The sequence below is a fragment of the Spea bombifrons genome, chromosome 1, assembly GCF_027358695.1.
Source record: "Spea bombifrons isolate aSpeBom1 chromosome 1, aSpeBom1.2.pri, whole genome shotgun sequence".
In the NCBI taxonomy this organism is placed as follows: Eukaryota; Metazoa; Chordata; class Amphibia; order Anura; family Pelobatidae; genus Spea; species Spea bombifrons.
In genome coordinates, this window is record NC_071087.1 from 114,464,622 (window position 1) to 114,479,002 (window position 14,381).

The following is a 14,381-nucleotide window of genomic DNA, read 5'->3' on the forward strand; positions in this document are numbered from 1 at the left end:
TTCATAGCTTGAAAAATAAGACTCTTTATCTGGCTGAGTTTGTGCTGAACCATAAACTGGGTCACCAATTTTTGTTTACACACTAATCAACTACAAGAATGCTCTACCGATAAGAATAGAGTGTTCCTCCATAGGTGTTATTTCACACAGATTTCAATAGCTCACTAGGTGGATATTTAAGGCTTTAGACTGTGTGTGTGTATGCAGTCATTTGAGTACTTTTTAAACTATTATTTGACATAGTACAAAAGCGAGTAAAAACTACAAAGCAGATTGACAAAAATATACATTCATAATAAAAATGTACATGTACATTAGGGTATAATGACTCAGATACACGAAACCAAAATAAGTCTTAGTCACAAAGCTTCACAGATGCAGCCATAGATGCAGCAATACTTGGAAAAAATACAAAGGGGGAGAGGGTAGATAGTGAGAAGGGTAGGAGAGGGGGGTAGATAGTGAGAAGGGAGGGAGGGGGGTAGATAGTGAGAAGCGAGGGAGAGTGGGATAGATAGTGAGAAGCGAGGGAACGTGGGATAGATAGTGAGAAGGGGGTAGAAAAGGGGGGAAGGTAGATAGTGAGAAAGAGGGTAGTAAGTATATTGGAATAAATAAACAGTGAGAATGAGTGAGAGAATAAATGAATGTGTGGATGCATTGTGTGAATAAGTGAGAGAATAAATGAATGTGTGAATTAATTATGTGAATGAAAGTGTGAATTAGTGACTGAAAAAGTATTTGTGTGTATGATTGTATGATTATATAATTGATTTGTGTAAAGGCAAATATGGCACAAGCAGGATGTTTGAGCCTTGGGGACCAAGATGACACAGACAGGGTGTCATGGGACAAAGATGGCACAGGCCGGGCTGTTTAGGGACAAAGTTGACTCATGCTGGGCTGTTTGGGGACAAAGATGGTAAGTCCTATGTGTGTAATCTGGGTGCTGGTCAGGTTCTATGTGGGCAGTGTGGACGCCAGGGCTGGCTTTGGGTTATGCAACCTATCATCTATGCCTGTAATTTTATCTCTTGCTATGTTTCCATACATTATTATTGTATACCTGCAAATATGGGATTTATATGTCTAATTCTTTGCCCCTAGTGCTCAGTTCACATGTGAACAATAATAATAACAATATTAATATATATATATATATATATATATATATATATATATATATATATATATATATATATATGATTGCTAACAGCAATCACACTCCTATCATGCCTAGGCAACCAGTACATGCTAGAACCTGGACATGATAGGAGTGTGATTGCTGTTAGCAATTACACTCCTATCATGCCAAGTCAGCTAGTACATGCTGGAATCTGGGTATGCCTTGGCAGGAGTGTGATTGCTGTTAACAATCATATATATATATATATATTAATATTGTTATTGAATTTTTTTTGTCCTATTTTGCTGTGTTACTTACTTTAAATAAAAGTGTGAGATTTTTTTTGATGGTGTGAGGTCATATTAGGTTTCGGATAGGTAAATGCTGCATTTTCGGTTTCAGTCCAGAATTTTTGTTTCGGTGCATCCCTAAGCCAGACAATGAAGTGGTAGGCCTACGCCACATCAATGTTTGGCTTAGTATATAGTGATAGGAGTTATGCTGCACTATTATCAATGTCTGGCTCAATGTATAGGGATTACGCTGTACCACCGTCAATGTCTGCCTCAGTATATAGTGAGAGGTGTTATGCTGTACCACCGTCAATGTCCGCCTCAGTATATAGTGGTAGGTGTTATGCTGTACCACCGTCAATGTCTGCCTCAGTATATAATGATAACAGTTATGTTGTACCACCTTTGATGTCTGCACCAGGGAATGGTATATGGTCATGGCAACTTGCTAGTAGAGGCACCTGCCAATGAGAGACTTTTTCTCTAGCAGTTTATGGTCTGTCCTGTTTGTAACAAATAATTTTCAATTTTAAGTACCTGTGACCTGAACATAAGGGAAATGTATTCAGCTGAAATGGACTGTATTTATCATTCACCTGACTCCTATGCAATTCTAGTTTAGTCTACTGCAAGAAAGACGCAGGCAATTTGCAGAACCAAAACTGTCAACTGTACCAGGCTTTCAGGTCTATTCTTAAGTTTTACTTTCATCAGAGCATCATCTATTCTAACTTGTAATAGGCTTGATACCTGTATTTGCTTTCACATCTAAAGGATTGTCCCGTAATACATAAAACCACCGATATTTATTGGTGTGTGACTATCTAGCAGTACTACTGTGGTCCTGGATATATATTTCTTTAAGTTGGCCTATCTGCAAAATATATAGCAGTAAATGTTTAGTACAGCGATTGTGGAAAATTCCACGTACATGCGTAAATATTCTGTTTAAGTAGATTATATTTTGTTGCCTCTTTCTGAAATATGTATCGTAATGTTTGCCCAGCCATAGCTCTTTCGTAGATTCAAACTGATATGGGCACATGAAAAATGTAAGTACTAACCTAGTAATTAGAGGAACAGAATATGCAGGTATATAAAGGAAGAATAACCACATCAGCCACTTTTCCAGTAGCTGATGGTGAGTTAAAGAGCAGCTTGGCATGGCAGTACGGGGGAAGGTATAGTTAATTCAGTTTATACATAACGCATATTTCTAGGTCATTCAGGAGCAATTTCAGATATTCTTGCCGTGGAATCATTTAAGCATTTGACTAAAAGTGCTAGCATACTCAAGTAGCAGAACACATCAACGAGTTGTAGTAAATAATTGCTTTGACCATTCTTATTCATAGCATGTAAATGGTAATGGCTTGGGAAGATCAATGTTAATGCTCTATTTTTCTGCAGTGTCTGACAAAAACATGTACAATAGTGGACATATATAAACACATAAGGATATGTGAGGGTATTTCTAGGAAATTATCCCCCTTTATGCTGAACATCTCAGCTGTTCTAATGTTGCTAATGTCCATTTAATGTGACATAGGACATCCCTGTAGGGACACACATACACAGGGAGTGCCTTTCCCTTGGAATTTCCTCTCTTGTTACTACTTGCAACACCTTTCATACTATGGCAGGAATACTTGTAGGAGACAAAATTTTTGGGTTTTTTTTGTTTATTTTGCATGTTTTTTGTTTTGCACGGATCTCTAGTTGGGTCAGCTAGCCAGACAAGGCTTTGCCTTTTATCAAATGATTCACTTTTTTAGAGCATTTTTTTGATACAGAAGCCCTAGAGCTTTAATCTCGCACAGTTCATCTCACTCAGCTTCTTTAGGAGCTCTTGTTTGCTGTGATTTGGGTTTCTGCATTGTGGTCCTGATCAGCAAAATAATTGGCGCAGTCCAGCATTTACATCAAATTGCTTTAGCTGCTTTTTTCTGATTGCACAAGTGCAATGTTAACACATTCAACCACGGTGCCCAATTGTGAAACAGTTGACATATTATTTATTATTATTAAAAGTTGTATTAACATTTTTATAAATATACCCATTATTGACTACATATGAATGACTATGGGTTATTCTTGTCTTATGCCAGAGAGGACTGATGTTTCATTTGTACTGCAAACATAAGTTACTGGGCTGATTCATTAAACAGTGAGTGTAGGTGAAAAAGTATTATTTTATCACATTAAGAATACTGTACATTATGCACTTGGCCATTCTTGCACAAGATGCTTGCTGCGGCTGGTCATCCTAATGGATCAATAAGGAAGACTATTAATTTTGGCATTCACAATAATTGTTTGTTCTCATTGTAATTCACCCATTACTTACTGTTGCGCAAATAAACCCCATTTATTTTTTTTCTCATCAAATGTCAAATCAGAACCAGACTGAATCAGAATAAAGTATATACCGTAATTATCATTTGTTGATCTGTATATATCATCGTGATTGCAGACTTGTCATACAAGAATGCACTAGCACCAAAATATTAACGCTTTTAGCACAGTGTAGTGAATAGCACTGTATGACTACAGCTATGTGCTCTGATTAAGACTAAGGAGTTGGGAGCTACCTGCATAAGAAAGTGTATTATTATTCCCTATAAAAGGTTTGTACTGGTATAACAGATATAATTCGTATATGTTAGTAAAACCCAAAAGTATAAGAATTTTTTTTAATAACACTACCCAAATATTTTGTCAGAATGAAGATGTATTTTTCTATATAGCAGCATACAGCATACCTGCTGCATTGTTACTGTTGGATCATTTACGGAAATTGTTGTCATGGAGACGCAGGCCTTCCAGTTGCTGGACTGCATGCTCGTATTACAGGTGCTGAAGATATTGTCTTTTGTACACTTTGGGGAAAAATGTCCTTTCAAGGCAGAAAATAATAAAAATGTAAGCCAGATATTCTAAAAGAGGCTATTTTTCTAAGTAAGGACAGACTACATAGTACGCAGAATTAAGGATAAAATTCCATTAAACAAGTCACTTGAGCTTATGTCGAAGTTACTGTTGGGCTCCCTTCAAAGGTCGCTTCTAAATTTACTTTAACTTGCATTGTTCTCTTAAAGGATTTTAATTATATGACTCCTGGGCTTGGTCATGGCAATGTTAATCAGTTAAAGATAGTTATATAACTTGTAACTTAGGCGTTAACATGTATATAGATAAGGAACCGCCCAAGCACATAAGAACAAAATGGTGGTGGATCTCCGTTTAAAGTGCCTGGCCAGCAGAGGGTCAGCCTGGGTCACAGAACAGAAGATTACACCATGATGTAAAGACACTCGTCCCTGGAAGATTCTGGAAAGTCCCAACAACGGCTATAAAAACCCACGACCACGAACTTTGAAGTCTCACCTGTAGTGTCAGAGATACGTGCACGGGCAGCCCAGGATAGATTCAGGGATCCTTGCGTCCGAGATGAGTGGCTTTACATACATACACATTACATCTACATACATACACACACGTTTACATGTATAGCTGCTTTCCTTCTGCTGTACCAAAAGTTCCACATTAAAGTTTTGCTTGATCAAACTAATTGTGTGTTGTGCTGTCATTTTGTATCCTCGTTAATTGGGCAACATTCTCTTAAATGACTAACACGAGGAAGGATCTTATACATGTGAGTAGATTGTGGACTGAGATTTCATGTAAAAAAATACAGTTCCTTCTGTTGCAAACCTAGAAAGATTGAGTTTGACAGCAGATGTTTGCCCATTTTCTTCTCAATGTAAAAACCTGAAATCGTAATTGCTTCTTACTTGGTAATTTCTTCAGTCCGGAATAGCCATATGTCTGTCCCATGCATTCCCTCAATGCTTTAGCCTTTACCACTTTTGCTACAGCCTTCCAAAGCATCATAATACTGATATTAACTTATTAATTATACAAAGATTAACTTAACATGGTAGGAACCAAATGGTTCCAATAACATTCATTACCGAATGCCCATATATATCGTGAAGTCAGCTGTATTCCAGCATTCCAGTATTCAACTGTGATACAGGATGCTCAGGTATGATTATTTTGGAGTAAGATATTAAGTAGCCATCTCCAAATCCTAGGTATGATTTTTTTCTGAAGTGCAAAAATACTTCACACTAAGCCTACTTGTCCCTTTTATGAACTAATAACTTTACTTAAATGTGTTCCTGATGTTGTCCTGATGTCAACAATCAGTTGACTTAGCTGAACGGATGGGATAAGAAAGTTGGTTGCCCTAATACATTACAACTGGCTGTATATGAATATGGAAGTGTACATCCAAAAAACCACACAGGCATGCCATATTCCTCTTTGAATTTCTATTGATCGAATCCACTATTATTGTTAACAATATTGATATTATTGCTGTGTTGGTTCTTTTCTAAAACTAGTTTTCTTTATTTAACTGTGATAAACAATTATATCAACATAGATTATTTAAAGGGACAGTTTACTGTCTCCAGCAGCCCCATTAAAGAAGACTACATATTAAATTACTTTATGTGTACTTTAATATGCGTTGTCTAAAATCCCCCCAAATGTACATACCTTCAGGAGAAGCTGCAGATCGCCTCCTCCACTATGGTCCTACTTTAAACAGCCAATAAGTGTTTTCCCTGGTTAGTGCAAAATTGGAGAGAGCCAAACTGGGTTTTTTGCCTTCTTTTGGATCAACAGCAACAAATTAACAGATATAGGAAAGGCTGAACTTGATGGACGCATGTCTTTTTTCAGCCTATATAACTATGTAACTATGTAATGAAAGGGATCCCATTGAAATCAATGAAAATGCTATCCACACATGTGCATGGGTGTCTCTATAGACACAGGCATACCTGGGAAGGGTGAGGTGAAAGATGGTGAGTTCATAATAGGAAAGGAAATTATTCTAGTTTTCTCACCATTTGCTGAGAAATGTTTGTACAAAGTACCTTGAACCAATTATACTAACCGGAAAAGTTATAGTGAGTTTTAATCGTGATGCGAAAGAACGGTGTTGGTGGTGACAGATCTCATTTAAACAGAAACTCTATGATCTTCTAACAATTTCCCTTTTTTCACACTAAAGTAACACTTTCCTACTGAGAGTTAAGCAACACCCATCTCCCATTTCACAAAGGACTGTTTACTTAAAAAGAAGCTCAGACTTGCATCAACTTTGACATCATTAAATCAGAGCAGTTCCTAGCACTTACATCTCTGAAGTGCCTAGCAACCTTTGTTAGCATCCCAATTCATTTTCACTACTGCCGTCCTGACACCTGAATTCAGCCAAGCTGAAGTGGTATGATGATTTTAATATGGTGGTACTGAAGGCCATCTTTTATGCTGCCTGGTGGGGTTAGGCGTACTCAGAACTCCATTTTTAAATGGAACTAACCATTTCGAAGACAGAAAAATGAGTACAACTTTTAGTGTTCTATTCAGTCTTGTGCTCGAATATTAGTCACCAATAATATTTGTTTTTACAAAATCTAGTTACATATATTTCTTCTTTAAAGTATGAAGACACATATTTATTAGAAGTTATCCTAAATGTAATTTGTTTTTATATGTCACTATTTTTTACATAATAAAATAGATACAGGACTAAAATGCCACTTATGTAGCAATAAGAGAAAGACACACAATATTATTCATCCTAAAGGGGAACTGCTGCTTAATTTGTCGATCATTGAAATAGTTTTGAAGGTATTTATTTAAACTTAACCTCCTGGAAGCTGAAAACTGGGATGCAGGGCTGAGTTGTTACCTGTGTTAGCAAGCAAGCGTATGGGAGAATTTGAGAAATAATTCACCTATAGTGCTAATAACGAGACTTGTGCAAATGGACAAAAGAAAGTAGTGAGACATTCAGAGAAAGCATAAGAGAGTGAATGAGGTTGTGAGAGAATTTTAGTGTAAAACAGAATGAGAGAGTGAATGAGGATGAGTGGGAAAAACAACAAAATTCAAACAAAAATTTGGAGCTCTTTGCTTTATCTCTTTTGTTTTGTGGCGGGTCATCTGGAGATGTGTACGAATTGACGACATTGGCAAATTCCGGTAAAATTTAAATTCGTACGACTCCGAATGCACAAGTCTACTAGAAACATTCCCAATCAACATCAATCAGCAGCTTAAGAATAGGTCTGAGATAAGTCAGTGGGAAATAATAATGATGCAGAGCATAAGAATCAGAAATGAAAGGGACAGTTTAGTGTTCCTGGCACCACCACAATAGAAGAATGCACATTAAAGTACTACGTGAGTACTTCAGTATCCATTTTTCCACAATGTAAACCAGAAGAAAACTAAAACTGTTACCCGGACATAGAAGTTCCTGTCCTGCTGCAGTAGCTACACCCATCCTTCATGATCTGACATTTCTTTAAACTAATTAGTAGCAGGAAAGGTCTGAAGCCTATCCCAAGTCAGTGAGGTGAAAATGTCATGTGCACGGAGAAGTGTTAAACTGAACACATCTTCTGCATGGAATTTAGCTGAGGGTTGTGGAAAGGAGCAAATGCATATGGGGGATTCTGCAAGGCACACGCAGCTATCGTATGCATAAAAGCTCACTGATCATCTTATATTAGGAGGGACACACAAATGGTAATTGGGCAAAAAGGACCTATGTCTCTGTAGGTTGACTGGCTGGGCCTCTTTATTGGCTTGGCAAACAGGGCAAGGGCATAGTTAGCTTTTATCACCTACACTGTTGGCTATTCCTGATTTGTTACCCTGTTTATAAATTATTCTGAGTGCCTTCCCCACACCTTCATCCAGGTGTTATTTACTGGCCACAGATAAATCCTCAAGTAGATGATCCTATTTCAAAAGTTTGGATCATAGTGAGCATAAAGCAGATGTGTCAAACTCCAGACCTCAGGGACTGCAACAGGACAGATTTTCTGGATATCCTAGCAAGAGCACTTGTGTTCAAAGCATGAGTCTACAGAAATCCTTGTATATTTGTTGCCCTTAAGTCCTGTTGTTTGACACCCTTGGTTAAAAGCAACATGCTTTGGCAACGGGACAGCAGTCTGGAAAAGATATTCTGCAAATTATGCATATGGTAAGCACCAGGCATCAAGTGGCCTCAAGTTGTGTTGAAATTAGAAAAAATGTTAAATGTTCCTGTATCCATCCATTCCAGAAATGTCCTGAACTAGGATTGCCCTGTGGTAATTGTCTGGAGGATCTGTGATTAGAGACTTTAAAATAATGAAGGAAGCTATGTAAAGTTAAAAAGAAAATGTCTGAAACAAAGCGACAAATGAAAATTAAGGTAGCCTATGTTAATTGAATTAGTCATCCACTTAATTAAATTTGGCTCTATGGGCTGCAGTTAGAATGAATTTAACATACATACCCTCTTAATCCATACTAATGCATATGTAAAGCTGGATTTGGTTTTAATGAAATAAATTGCTGGAGACACAATATAAAGCTCTGGCCAAAATCAAAGATATGTTGCATCCTCCCTGGAGAAATATTGCACTCATGTGTATATATCTAGAGTCATGTCTTTGTTCTCATATTTTGATAAAGGTTATAAGTGTGAGGACCAAAACATAAGTTGTTGCCTAATAAAACAACTGTCATTGTTACAAGCATATGTGTCTGTCATTAAAAAGTATGTGTATTTTTCTTTCCTCCTTCGTATTCTTGTTTTCTTTTTGTCTGCGTCCCTTTCTACTTTCTCCTTCTCTACTTTTCTGTCTTCTCAAACTCTTTCTTCTCTCTCTCTTTCCTCTATCTGCCTATCTTTCAATTCTCTATTTCCATCTCTTTCTTTCTTATCTCTGTTTCCCCCGCACACAACACTATCCAGCATTTCACGACTGCCTTAACCCCTAAACCCAGGAGCACCCTAATAACCTACCCAAGGGTTAAGTCCACAGATAGGAGACCAAGGACTTTGATAATCCCAATAGTATGGAGGCTCAGGTAAAGGCTAATACGGTATACCTGGGTTGTAGGATTTCACAGCAAATGTCATAGAACCAGATACCTGTTGATAGGAGACGCCATAGAACAGGTAGTCAGGTAAAGCCAGGATTGGCACACACAGCAGGTCAGCGGGATATAAACTCACTAGGTAGAGAGTAGTCAAAGAAGGCCAGGGTCATTAACAGTTATAGAAATGAGATTTGCCAGGAAACTGGAGCAGAAATGCCAACACTTCAAGACAAAAGGACCACACCAGGGTGCCTGTATCCAGCAAATCAAAACATTTACACCATGGTGTCGAATCTGCCCCACCACGCATCATTGGCGTGCCTACTAGTGCACGCCAAGGAGGTTCCCACTGTTTTGCTTGTGACCCAATGTGCAGATGACAGCTGCCGTGTAATCGAGCTGTCATAGGAGACCATGCTCCAGCTAGCCCTGGCTTGGCTGCTGCGAGCGGTCCTTCCATCTACATGTAATACTACATGGCGGTGCGTACCCACTCACACACAATATTATCTGGTAGCCCTCCAACAGACAACACTATCCACAACACTATGGGGCAGCCCCTTTGCTCACTCCACACAGCACTATGCAGCAGCCACTCCACAAAGACATCTGGAAAAAAAACCCTCCTCTTGGGGCACAACAATGTGGTAGCCCATCTCTTCCCCTGCAAACAACATGATCTAACAGACACTCCCCTCTATGCACATTACAGCAAACATGTGAAATGTCACTTGCATTGGGTAGGTCATAAGGCAAAGGTTTAATCATAGTACACTTTGTTTTAAGCCCCACCCTGTGTGGCTGATAATTCCCACAATGACAACTATATGAAAAGAGATTTTGTCATAATTGTGTTCCTTTTTTTTACTTCAGGCCAGGTACCTGAGTAAGTTGTACCCTTCTTTTGTATGTTGACACACACAGCAACAAAACTCTTCCAAACTCCCATAATCTGGTCTTTCTGCAATTGACTGTCATCAGGAAAGGGGTTCAATGCCAAATTGATTTAAAGTAATAAAATAACATAAAATGACCTCTGGATCATGTCTTTGAATGAATAGAAAAAAAACCAGACAGAAATAATGACCATGTGCATCTTATCTCCCGAGTTTCAAAATGAAGCCAAAGCAAAATATCATTCCAATTAAACTCTCCTATTTAATTCAGCAAACAATTATAGAAGGCGCAGGGATTGCAATTACTGTGTCTGAAGCCAGGGATTGGAAGAGCAAGATGCTAACATTAACATGCAGATATTACGCCTCTAAGGAACATGCATCACAAAGTGCAATTTAAATATTTAATAACAGCAGACTGGCTTACATGCTTAAACTAATATTAGGCTTTCCACAAGACACATAGGTCAAGACTACATTGTATGAGAGTTGCCCCATTCATTATTGCATGATAGGTGACATGGGTGATGCCTATTTAACATTGCGGGTAAAGGTAACACAAGACTATGATACCTGCAATGCCTAAAACTATAGGGTAGCCCATGTAACAGCTTCATTATAACAGATGTGCAGCTAAGTTGAAGGGGCATTGACTAAGAAGTGGGCTTAGGATAATGGTTAAGAGGGTATTGGTTTGAGACTTTGATCACAGGGAAGAGGAGACTTAAAGAGGCAGGTTTTGATGGGCTTAAGAAGGTGAAGGAAAGTATTGGTTAGGTAGCTAATGAGGGAATTGGGAGATTTCTCATTAGATCAGGTTGGTGGGTGTAGCAGGGTAAGGGGCCGTGGGAGTTAGGTAAGGGGGGCCAGATAGATCCATCCGTAATGCCGACAGGATGGTCGCCTATTTCTGCCCTTGAGTCTGAGTTGAGCAGGTGGGGGGAACGGGCAGCCCCTTAGCACCCTACAGGTCAGACAGGAGGGATGGAGGGGCCAGACACTGGTCCGGTCTCGTCCAAGTCACACCACACGGTATCTCACTCCCCAGGGGCTCAGGTTGGTAAGAAAGGCCTCACTCTATCATTCTACCTCTCAGAAGCTTCTAAGGTTAAATTGCATGAGAGTCTCATTGGGTTTAAGATGGAATGCAGTCCCACCGATTCAGCCCCTTTGGTAAGCAATATAGCCATGAAAAATTAGATAGTAATGGCCAAACTTGACTTTGACATAGTGGCAGGCTAAGCAAAATGTGTGATCCCCGCTATGTATGCCTTAGAAAGGTGTTTGTTTTGAGTGGTATTTGATGGGTATGCGTAGAATTCTTGCTTTGAATTTGTGTACTTATTGGTCGTTATTATTCTAGCAGCAACCCAGGAATCTGAATGTTTATTTATGTGCTTTCTAGGTTGTGTGCTCCCCTTTCTGTATATTTCATTTTTTGCAGTGCATATTTGCAGGTTCTGACCTTAGGGTTGCTCAGCCCTACCTGCCACATAGGTGCCTCATTAATGGTATCCAGAGAAAGCTTTCAACTGCATGAGAACCTTATAGGGTTAAAATGCAATGCAGTCCATTGATTCAGCTCCTTGGTAAGCAATATAGCCATGGAAAATTAGATAGGACTCAACATAGTGGGGTGCTTTGACATAGTGGTGGGCTAAGCAATATATGCCCATATAGTATGACGAGATCCCTAATATTTATGCCTTAGTATTTTTTGAATGGTATTCACTGGGTATGCGCTGAATTCTTGCTTTGTTCTCTGTAGTGATTAGCTGTGGTTTTTATTTTGTTGATTGAGTGTACATTAATTTAGTTTCTATACTTAAACTCAATATACTGTGTACAGATTAGTTAAGAATACGAGATGGGATTAAGTACAATCTTGCTGTGGTAGATAAGGCCATTACCTTACTAGTTTGTATAAATTATTACATTTCTGATTTAAATTACCTTGAGGCTAGATGAACGGAAACAGAGCATCAGGTTCTTGTAATAAGTAAATGCTTGACATATATTGCAGATGTTTACACCATCACAAAACCAACATTGTTTCATTTTAGTTAAAGCTACATACATGGAGGAGCACAGATGTGCATGTCTATGCAAGTAAAGGTGCTCATGTGTTTTTGCATTTAGGTTCTAGATCAGGGGTGGGCAATTAATTTTCCCATGGGGCCACATGAGAAATTGGAATGGTTTTAGAGGGCCAGACCTCTACAAACTACAAACTCCGAAGCCTTGTCCATTTTGTTAACTTATGTGCTGTTTAATAAAGTTATTCAAGCCTACGTCATTGGTAGAGGTGCTTGAATAAGTAAGGCCTGAATAACTATTAGCACAGCACAGAAGTGAACAAAATGAACAAGGCTTCGGAGTGCATACCGTATTTTTCGCTCTATAAGACGCACCTGCTGATAAGACGCACCTAGATTTTAGAGGAGAAAAAAAAGGAAAAAATATTTTGAGCTAAAAAATGGGCTAAAATATTTATTACAATAACTGAATAAGCTATGAACACAGTAAGACACACGCAGTAAGACACACACAGACACAGTAAGACACACACAGACACAGTAAGACACACACAGACACAGTGAGACACACAGACACAGTAAGACACACACAGACACAGTAAGACACACACAGACACAGTGAGACACACACAGACACAGTAAGACACACACAGACACAGTGAGACACACACAGACACAGTAAGACACACACAGACACAGTAAGACACACACAGACACAGTGAGACACACACAGACACAGTAAGACACACACAGACACAGTAAGACACACACAGACACAGTGAGACACACACAGACACAGTGAGACACACACAGACACAGTAAGACACACACACACAAACACAGTAAGACACACACACACAGTAAGACCTCCCTCCCTAACCCCCCTTCTCAGTATCTCCCCTCTAACTCCCTAACCCCCCCTTCTCAGTATCTCCCCTCTAACTCCCTAACCCCCCCTTCTCAGGATCTCCCCCCCGCGCCCCGGTCACTTACCTTAAACTCCTGTGTTGGAAGCGTGAGGCGTTTGTCTCGGGTGCCGGCGCTTCACTGCTGATCGCCGGCGTCTGACGTCATATGCCGGCGCCCAGCGTAAAGCGCCGGCACCCGAGACAAACGCTTCCAACACAGGAGTTTAAGGTAAGTGACCGGGGCGGGGGGGGACACCGGACTCATTGGTGAGTCACCAGGACACTCTTTGCGGGCCGGTCCGAGCTATTCAGCGGGCCGGATGTGGCCCGCGGGCCGTGCTTTGCCCAGGTCTGTTCTAGATGATGGGTCAGTAAATGTACCAGATGAATACACAGAAGCATATGGAGACATTCTGGCTGCTGAAATACGGTATGTCTTGTGTTGTCATATCTGCTACATTGGTGATTATATTTAACAATATTTGTTGGATAAGGACGCTTGGGCTGCGCCTATTTTTCTGTAGAGTCCAAATCATTGCGCAAATAAACAATGTCAATAGTGATATGTTGTAGCTGGCACTGGAGCAGGTTTATTTTAGGGGTGTAGAGGTAAAATCTGTCCATACCTTGCAATTGTCTCAAATGAGGACAGTTACTCTTAGGGACTTTTTTTCTTTCTTTCTTTCTTTCTTTCTTTCTTTCTTTCTTTCTTTCTTTCTTTCTTTCTTTCTTTCTTTCTTTCTTGCTTTCTCTCTCTCTCTCTCTCTCTCTCTCTCTCCTACAGTTTGACTAGGCAGCCATTTTTTGTATTTGAAAATTTTATGATAAGGTTTTTTTTTTAATAATAACATTGTTTCTATTATTATCTAATTATTCCACATATATATGTACTTAATCTCTCCTAGTCCACACATGATTAAAAAAAAAGGGGGGGAGGGAGGGAGAGGACAGGGGGTGTGGACCAGGCCGCAACCGAGTGTTCGGGCAGTGGTTCATGGTGCAGTAACCATAGGCTTGTATTTTGAAGGCAGCAATATCAAAAACATGTTTGCTACTTGGACATAAAACACAGTGCAGCATACAGATCCCATTTCTGCCCTTTAAGTGGTAACTTATAGGCAGTTGCAGTAAGTATGAAGAATGCACGAGAAACTCACATT